The sequence below is a fragment of the Mesocricetus auratus genome, unplaced genomic scaffold (genome assembly GCF_017639785.1).
Source record: "Mesocricetus auratus isolate SY011 unplaced genomic scaffold, BCM_Maur_2.0 Super-Scaffold_6723, whole genome shotgun sequence".
Classification (NCBI taxonomy): domain Eukaryota; kingdom Metazoa; phylum Chordata; class Mammalia; order Rodentia; family Cricetidae; genus Mesocricetus; species Mesocricetus auratus.
The window spans coordinates 16,151,952-16,161,808 of NW_024429183.1; positions in this window are offsets into that span (position 1 = coordinate 16,151,952).

Here is a 9,857-nt window from a genome sequence, read left to right on the forward strand (position 1 = left end):
GACTAGGCTGGTCTTGAACTCACAGAGATCTGCCTGTCTCTGCTTCCTGAGTGCCGGGATTAAAGGCGTATGCCATCACTGCCCAGCTCATGCAATTTTCTTTTTTTTTTGTTTTTCGAGACAGGGTTTCTCTGTATTGTTTTGGAGGTTGTCCTGGAACTCGCTCTGTAGACCAGGCTGGCCTCGAACTCACAGAGATCCACCTGCCTCTGCCTCCCAAGTGCTAGGATTAAAGGTGTGCATCACCAACACCCGGCCGCAATTTTTTTAATGGTTTGGAGAATCACAATTTGTTTGCTACAAAAAGCAAGGTTTGGATGTCATTTATTTAAGTAATCCAAGTGGCAACCATGACCATGGCTCCACATATGCAGAATCAGCCAACTGTTGTTGCAACTATTAAGAAAAAGGTTGAGGATGTAGCTGAATAGTACAGTGCTTGACAGGGGTGTAGCTGGGTAGTTCTTGACAGAGATGTGAAAGCCCTGGGTTTAACCCATGGTACTAAAAAAAAAATTCAGGGACTGAATAGATGGCTCAGCACTTAAGAGGCCCGAGCGCTTCACAACTGTCTGTAACTCTAACTCTTGGGGATCTGATACTTTCTTCTAGTCTCTAAATGCTCCTACACTCACATGCACATACACAAACACAAATACAAACAAACACACACACACACACACACACAAATAAAATAACCTTTTAAAAATTCACTGAAAACTGTATGGGACTTTTTTCTTGTCATTATTCCCTAGACAACAGAATATAGCATCTGTTTATACAGCATTTATTTTGAGTTAGGAATTTTAAGAAATCTAAAGATGATGAAGTTTTTAGGAGCTTGGACATAGGTTATCCCCAACACTATGTCATTTTAAGTAAGGGGCCTGGCACCTCCAGACTTGGGTATCCAGAACTCTGCAGGACAAAGACTAGAAGAAAATTAAGTCATTCTGTGTGGATTATTTTCTTTATAAATTCTTTTTCTGATTTTCCACAATGACCATTAACTTATCTCTAGGTTTTGAGAACCAAGAGAAGTTACCATATGTGGATATGTCGACATACATCTACACCAAGTAAGACCTCAAGGCCAACTTTAATTTGGCCTTTGTAAACTGAAATGACCAGATCAGGCAAGGGAAAAAATTCCCAGCATCTAAACCAATTCAGTGGCAGATGCAGTGGGACCATGTGAAGTGTGGAGGGTGTAGGAACCCTGAGAAGCTCATCTGCTCTAAAGCAGGATGGTCATGTAAAAACAAAACTTCAGAGTACCACAGACACAGACACAAATAAGACACAGACCTCACCATTCAAGGGAGACTTTGATGTCCTCAAATAACTGCCATACCCTATGACAAGGATTCTAAAAAAAATAGTTTACAAAATCAGTGGTCTTCATGTTGCAATTGTGCTGAGGTCATTTCAGGGATTGCAAAAAGTAAATCATTAACTTCATTTAAATAGTGCTCATGTCCACATATCTACAAGGTTTACCGCTAGATGAATTTGTCCCATGGAATTCTCATCCTTTCTTGGTTTTGCTTTTTGGTATGAGTGTGTTGGAGGGCTCACGTTAAGACAATCTCTCTCACTGAACCAGAAGCACCTCAATTTGACTAGGGTGGCTGGCCACTGAGCTCCAGGGATCTACCTATCTCGTCCAGGACTCCTCCATGATGATACCTCAAGAGCTGATTTACTGCCATGTACCACGATGTCCACCTTTTTACAGGAGTTCTAGGGATCCAAACTCAGGTCGTGTGCTGGCCAGTTTTATGTCACCGTGACACAAGCCAGAATTATTTGAAAAGAAGGAACCTTAATGGAAAAAAATGCCTCCAACAGATTGCCCTATGGGCAAGTCTGAGGTGCACTTTCTTGACATGATTGATTTGAAAAAGCAAGCTCACTGTGGGTGATGGTCCTTGGTTGTATAAAAAGCCAGGGCGAGCACGCCATGAGAAGAAAGCCATTAAGCAGCATTCCTCCAAGGCCTCTTGTGGTAGTGTGAATGTAACCGACAGCCATAAACTCATAGGGTGTGGCACTATTTCAAGATGTGGCTTTGTTGGAGTAGGTACAGCCTTGTTGGAGGTCTTGTGTCACTGAGGGGTGGGTTTTGAGGTTTCCTATGCTCAAGATACTTCCCAGTGATACAGTCCACTTCCTGTGGCCTTCTGATCAAGATGTAACCAGCACCATGTCTGCCTGCATGTCACTATGCTCCCCATCATGATGATAATGGACTGAACCTCTGAACTTTAAGCAGCCACCTTGATAATTTTTTTCTTTTATAAGACCTGCTGTGGTCATGGTGTTTCTTCACAGCAATAGAAACCCTACCTAAGACACCTCTGCATCAGTTTCTGCCTCCAGGTTCCTGCTTTGAATGTCTACTCTGACTTCCCTGGATGATGGACTCCAAGCTTTAGGATGAAATAAACCCTTTTCTCCCCAAGTTGTTTTTGGTCATGGTGCTTTATCTCAGCAATAGAAACCCTAACTAAGACAAGTCTTCATTCTTGCATAGTAGGCACTTTACCAACTAAGTTATTTGCCCATCACTGAGCTCTCCATCTTTTTGCTTTGAGACAAGGCCTTGCTATATAGTGAGACAAGGTCCTTCTGTATGTTTTTGGTGGTGGTGGTGGTGGTTGATGAATAAAACTGTTTTGACCAATAGAAAAACAGGATGTAGACAGGCAGAAGTATAGGTGGAGCTACTAAACTAGGAATGCTGGGAAGAGGAAATGGAAAAAGAGTCACCAGGGAGATCCCGTGTAGCTGCCAAAGGCAGGTAAGCCACAGTCTCATGGCAATACATAGTTTAGTAGATATGGGTTAATAATTAAGAGAGAGCTAGCCAATAAAAAGCCTGAGCTATTAGTCAAACAGTTTATAGTTAATATAATATTTATTTGAGACTAAAGGGCTATGGGAAAGAAACTCCATCTTCAATACAGTTATGCCTGTCCTGGAACTCGCTATGTAGACCAGTCTGGAAGTCACAAAGATCCACCTGCCTCTGAACAGCCTGCACCACCACACTTGACTTTCCATTCTATTATTTATTTTTATTTTTTAGTATTTTTATTTTTACAATTTTTGAGATTATAATATTACAGCATTTACCCTTCCCTTTCTATCCTGCAAACATTCCCAGGTGCTCCCTGCCCCCACTATCTTTTAAAATCGTGGCCTCTTTTTCTTTAATTGCTGTAGTGTGTGTGTGTGTGTGTGTGTGTGTGTGTGTGTGTATGTATGTATGTGTATGTGTGTATATTCCTAAATATATAAATACAACCTGCTCAATTCATATGTGTTTTTTCAGGGCTGACCATTTGGTATTGGATAACCAAATTGGTGTGCTTCTCCCTGGGGAAGATTGTTTCTCTCGGTCTAGGCTTTCCTAGAGCTGAGGCCTCCTGGACTTTCCCCCATGTTGGCAGGTATATTGGCATAGTCCTTGTTATTTAAAGTTAATCTAGAGACTGCACAGCATGCTGTTTAAATAGACCACAAACTCCTTCACTCCTAATCATGAACTAGAACTCTCTCAACATGGGAATCCACAACAGACCAGATGTATGTGTCATGCATGGCAGCTCACTTTGAATTGCCACTAGTACCCCAATTTCCAGTTACACATATGCAAGTCTAGAATAGACCTAATCTGCTATATTGCAACTTTTTGGCAGAAGGGGAGTTATGGATCACTTGGAGGCCACCAGGACATAAGAAAGGATAGTCTTCATGATTAACCAGAGTTTGAGAATGAGTGACATGGTGTGACCAAGTCACCGTGAAGCACAGGGAGAAGCAGCAGGGAAGGCTGTTCATACTTGAGGAGCATGGAGGCGCACGCCTTTAATCCCAGCACTCAAGAGGCAGAGGCAGGCTGATCTACAAAGAGGTCAGCCTGGTCTACAAAGCTAGTTCCAGGACAGCCAGGGCTACACAGAGAAACCCTATTTCAAATAAATTAAATAAATAGATAAATAATGTACATACCACCTGTGCAAGCTATAAGGTTTAGCTTTTCACTACATTTGACTACAAAGGTTTCAATGTGCCTTCATCCTTAATTTTCATGCCAAAGTAACGGAAGAGCAGATGTGCAGATCTCCGCCATGTGGTGTTTCATACCTTTAATTTTAGCACTAAGGAGGCCAAGGCAGAAGGATTACCATAAATTCAAGACCAGACATTTTTTGACCTAGCTAATTCTATGCCAGCCATGGCAATACTTTAAGACCCTGTCTCAAAAAAAGTCAAGCCAGGTGGAAAAATCCTGCAAATAGACTAGACGTAGAAGAGTAGAAAGAAAAACCGATTTGAGAATACAAACATCTAGTTACTCCAATAACTGCCGGAAGTCAGTAAATGGGACCACAGGTCCAAGTCCCTCAGAACTGAGCCACAGGTGAACAGATGCTTAGCCATCCACTTCTCTTGAATTCCTTAGGAAGATGTGAGCTATAGGTAAGAGGAAACACAAACAAGCCACACCAGTTTCCTCCATGGAGCATAAGTTAAGACCTCCATTGCCCTCTTGGCAACCTCGTGTTCTCCAGGATCACACACCACACAAAGACTAGTGGTAAGATGATGGCAAATGTACCACATACAACACTCAGACCCAAGGATGGCCAGTGAAGGCATCCTTTCATCTTTCTCACTGTAAGAGTGAGTCAGCCCTTTCAAGAAAGTCTCTGGGGAGACTTTTCTCCTGCCAAATTGGCATCGATGTCTAATTAGTCAATAACAAGAATCTGACTTGCACTAACTGAAACCCCAAAGGCAGGGGTGGAATGAGCCTCCAGACCCCTGACTTTACGTAAGCAAAGACTGATAGGGCATGACTGAAGAAAGGAAGCTAGAATACAATCTTGACAGTGTCATTTTGGCTGCTGACATGGTAACAAGACATTTAGACTATGTCCTAGTTAGGGTTCTATTGCTGTGATGAAACACCATGACCAAAGCAACTTGGTGAGGAAAGGGTTAATTTGACTGACACTTCCACACCTTAGGTCATCACTGAAGAAGTCAGGACAGGAACTTAAATAGGCCAGGAACCTGGAGACAGGAGTTATGCAGAGGCTGTGGAGGGGTGCTGCTTACGGACTGGCTCTCTATTGTTTTCTCAGCCTGCCTAGGACCACCTGCCAAGAGATGGTTCCACCCACAATGGGCTGAGCCCTCCCATATCAGTCACTAATTAAGAAAATGTTCTCTAGACTTTACTACAGCCTGACCTTATGGAGGCATTTTATCAATTGGAGTTTTCTTCTCCCAGATGACTCCAGCCCAACAAGTTGACATAAAACCAGCTAGCACAGACTAGAAGTGAGCTCTACAAAGAGATAACCCACTCTTGTAATGGTATGTTCATTAAAATAACACTCACTTAACCAGTAAAGGATGCAACTGTTACTCTTGCCCCTTGTGTTCATTTGCTGCTTAAGGCCTTGGGATAATACATGATTAAGTGGGAACGGTGGCTTGGTCCATTGAACTGAGTAAATCTCTGTCTGAGGTCCCTTAGCACTTTCTGGTCAGGTGTGCTCATTACAGAAGCTTATCATTTTGTGAGAGGGAGAATATGTTGTGGTTCTGTTCATCTCCACTGACAATTTAACTATAGTCTTCTGACAAAAAGACAGACAGACAGGAAGAAAGAAAGAAAGAAAGAAAGAAAGAAAGAAAGAAAGAAAGAAAGGAAGGAAGGAAAGAAGGAAGGAAGAAGACAGAAAGAAACCTAACCATTCTCATTTCTTATATACACACATACACTAGTTATAATAGTACCATGACTCAGCTTCCTACTGAATGAATGAACTAGAAGAGACAGCGTGAATACGTGTTAATTTCACTCTATCCTCCTCCTACACCATTGGCTGTCCTTGCCTAGTGTTGAGAATTTTCATGACATATCCATTTTAAGTCATTCAGATTAGCAAAATCTTATCCCAATGCATAGTTGTTCTTCTGCTTACATGTGGACAGTCTAGCACAAATGCTTAGAAAGATGCAGAAAGATGCTCATGGGAGCATCATTTCTAAGAGAAAAATAAACCAGACAAGTCACTTAAAATGTGACTATAGAGAACGCCTAAGAAAGCGATAGAACCATTCTGTAGAATTGTTTAAAAAGTCATTTAATGGTGGTATAAGCTTCTTAATACTATACAGCATATATGTGTGTTATAATCTTAATTTATAAAGATGGCTAGTCTAGATAGGCAGCTTGTTCTGGACATCTCAGCTCTGCTTTCTGAGGGTGTGAGTACAGACTAACCTCCATACCCACGAGCATTTACTCGGGTTCTGGGTATCTGAACTAGAGTTCTAACACTTATGCTATAAGCCTTTGATCATGGAGCCGTCTTCCTTGCTGGGCTGGCTTCCTTGCTCCACTAAGCAAGACAAGTTAAACAATGAGAACTTACATATCTCTTTCCATTACCCTAAAGACAGTGCTTTTTTCGAGGTATAGGAAAGGAGCAGAGTCAATCATGACCATTTTGACTCTTTACCATGTAAATATGTAATTGCTACCGATAAATCCAAATGAAAAGATCACAAAGTGAGGGAAACACTGTAAGACACCGGGGTTTGTGGCTGCAATACCAGGTCATTCTGGACAATAAACCAAACTTAGAAAAACCTTCATTCTGAGAGGTGAGGGCAGAGAAAGAAGGAACAGGTCCACATGTAAAACTTCCTCAGAACTGAAGAGAGAAGTCACCAGAAGGAAAGAGCTTATCTGCTCCACGCTAAGCAAGCACAGAGCCACAACGAACACACTGCTGCGAAACTATGTAAGCTCCAGGAGTACTACAATGGAGAAAATGCTGTTGCCAGACCAAAGGGAGGCTTCTCAGCAAAAGTTCCTGGAAGACAGCAGTAATTTCAAAGTATCTGGGAAAGACAGCATGCCCTAGAATTCCACACAGAGCTAACCAACTATCCAAACTTTATGACAAAGAAATTTTTCTTACAAAGTACAGATCCACTCTGAAATAACTGCTAATGTACCCACTGGAAGAGATGAAACTTAATAAATAACATGGAGAAAGTAACCTATAAAAATGTTGACAAATCAAAGTCAAAAGTTATTTGAGCTTTTCAAATTATGATACAAGTCTTTGTAATACCACTAAATTCTAGGTGTGGATATTTAGGATCTTGGGCTCTTGTTTTATGTAAGAATTAACCAGAAGTTTCATTGATTAAATACTTTGTTAAGAAGGTCTAAAATTAAGTATCTGTATTACAAATTTAAGGTCAATATGAAAAGAACTGATAAAGAATACAAATTTCAATTCAGTAAAAGACAGAAAATGTACACAAGAAATAGATGATTCAGCTAATGATAGGAAAGGTGAGAAAATCCATGGCATGTAGAAAAAGAAAAAATATGTCCTTAAAGGGGGAAAGAGAATACATAGGTACTAAAGTTTATTAATTATCACCATAATGAATACACATGATTTAAATTACATTTTTCAGAGTCGTAGATTGGATTGAGTAAAATTGAAATACTAGTTGATATTGTCCATTAGATAAATGGGCATGGAAGAACAACATTGAACCTTTGAAAATAAAGCAATGAGGAGACACATGTACTACAAGGAAGTAAAGATGGTGACTATGAACAACTGACATATGAATAATAGTAACTCTGTGGGAGCCAACCAAGTAAGTTTTAATTTGTTCTTTTACATCCTCCTGTTTGCAAAAATTTTTGAATAAAAAGTGTATCTTTTATCACTGAGGACTGCATTAGTGTAGTCTGGGTTAAAATTATCTTTGGTGCATACCTTTTGAACTATACTAGAAAACTATACTAAAACACTGAATCCATTTAATATTTTAACATTAAACAACATGAACAACAAAATACAGTAAGTTCAAGACTAACCTGGTGTACATTAGACACTGTCTCAAAAATGTTTAAAAACATTTCAATAAGAACTCTCTTTAACACTCAGCTTTTAGAATAAAATGTTTTTTATCAACTCTGAGAATTTCATACATTAATACAATGTGTCTTTTTATCCTATTCACCCCCACTTCTCCTCCTAGTGTCCCAACTCTTCTTAGATTCACCCCACATCTCTGAATTTCGGCCTTTGTTTTGCTTCTTCTTCTACAGCCCACCTAGTCAACTTGTGCTGTTTGTGGGGTACGGGGCCATCCACCGGAGGACGGATGACCTAACCAGAGGCCCCTCATCCCTAGCTGAAGAGATGTGGACAGCGGAGGGCTTCTGAAGGAGAGAAACTTACATTTCTTATTGTTGGCTTGGCCTCTGTCTTATTTAGGGTTACTATCGTTGTGATGAAACACCATGACCAAAAGCAAGTTGGGGAGAAAAGAGTTTATTTGGCTTACACCTGCACATGGTAACCCAGCACCGAAGGAGGTTAGGACCAGAACTCCAACAGGGCAGGAACCTGGAGGCAGGAGCTGATGCAGAGGCCATTGAGGAGTGCTGCTTACTGGCCTGCTTCCCATGACTTTCAAAATCTGCTTTCTTACAGAACCCAGACTACCAGCCCAGGGATGGTCCCTCCCACGATGGGCTAGGCTCTCCTACATCAATCACCGATTCAGAAAATGCCCTACAGGCTTGCCTACAGCCTCATCTTATGGAGACATTTTCTCAGTTGAGGTTCCTTCCTCTGATGACTCTAATTTGTGTCAAGTTGACATTAAACTAGCCAGCACACTAGGTATGGTGGTATGTGACTGTAATTCTAGTATTCTATAGGTGGAAGCAAGAGGATCTGAATACAACACCATCCATCCTCTGCTATACAGCAAATTCAAGACTAACCTGGGATACCTGAGGACATTGTCTCAAAAAATGTTTAAAAGCATTTCAATAAGAACTATATTTAACATTGACCATGACAGCAGAATTCACAGATGACAAAAAAGTTCATTTCCATAATTAAGTTTGTATGCATAGATAGTCTTTAACAACTAGAATGATTTCTGAAAATGCATCATTAGATTATCCTGCCATTATACAATGAATTTACCCACACCTGGCTATGTTAGCTCACAACACACATCAACTAGATGCTGCAGCCTATTGTGCCTATAGGCCAGACACTTAAATAGCAAGCAGGCTACTGTATTACATATTGTAGGCAATGAAAACACAGTTATGTAAATGAAAAAAATCTCAGCACAGAAAAAGTACATTTAAAGTGGAGTATAAAAAAATAACAAAATGCACACCTATGAGGGCACTTACCATGAACAGTATGTGAGTTGGTGTGTACCACACGGATGTGGAGGCCTTGGACATGAGTTCACTCCGCTATAGAATATATGAATGCCGTGCACTTCGACTGTACTAAATCCACCTTTCAATCTTTCTTAAGTAATGAATTAATCTTAGATTAGTGCAACACTTTTCTTTATTAACTCTCTAATCCTCAGCTCATTCTATATATAGACTTAGCTTTAAACATGCACACAATTAGGCAATGGAAATGCTTTGGTTGCTTTATGACATAATGGGCAGCTGTTGTGGCCACTGTCATGGCCCAAGAGGTCATTATACAGCTTTTGACCATACTCTTGGACAGCAAAATCAAAGTACCACCATTCCTACCAGTGTGAAAATCATGCCTTTCTCCTTTTAAAAATATTACTTCTGGGGCTGGAGAGACAGCCCAGCAGTTAAGAGTACTAGCTACTCTTCCAAAGGACCTGGGTTCAGTTCCCAGCACCCACATGGCAGCTCACAATTATGTGCAACTCCAGTTTCAGAGGATCCAACACCCTCACACAGACATAGATGCAGGTAAAACACAAATGTACATAAAATA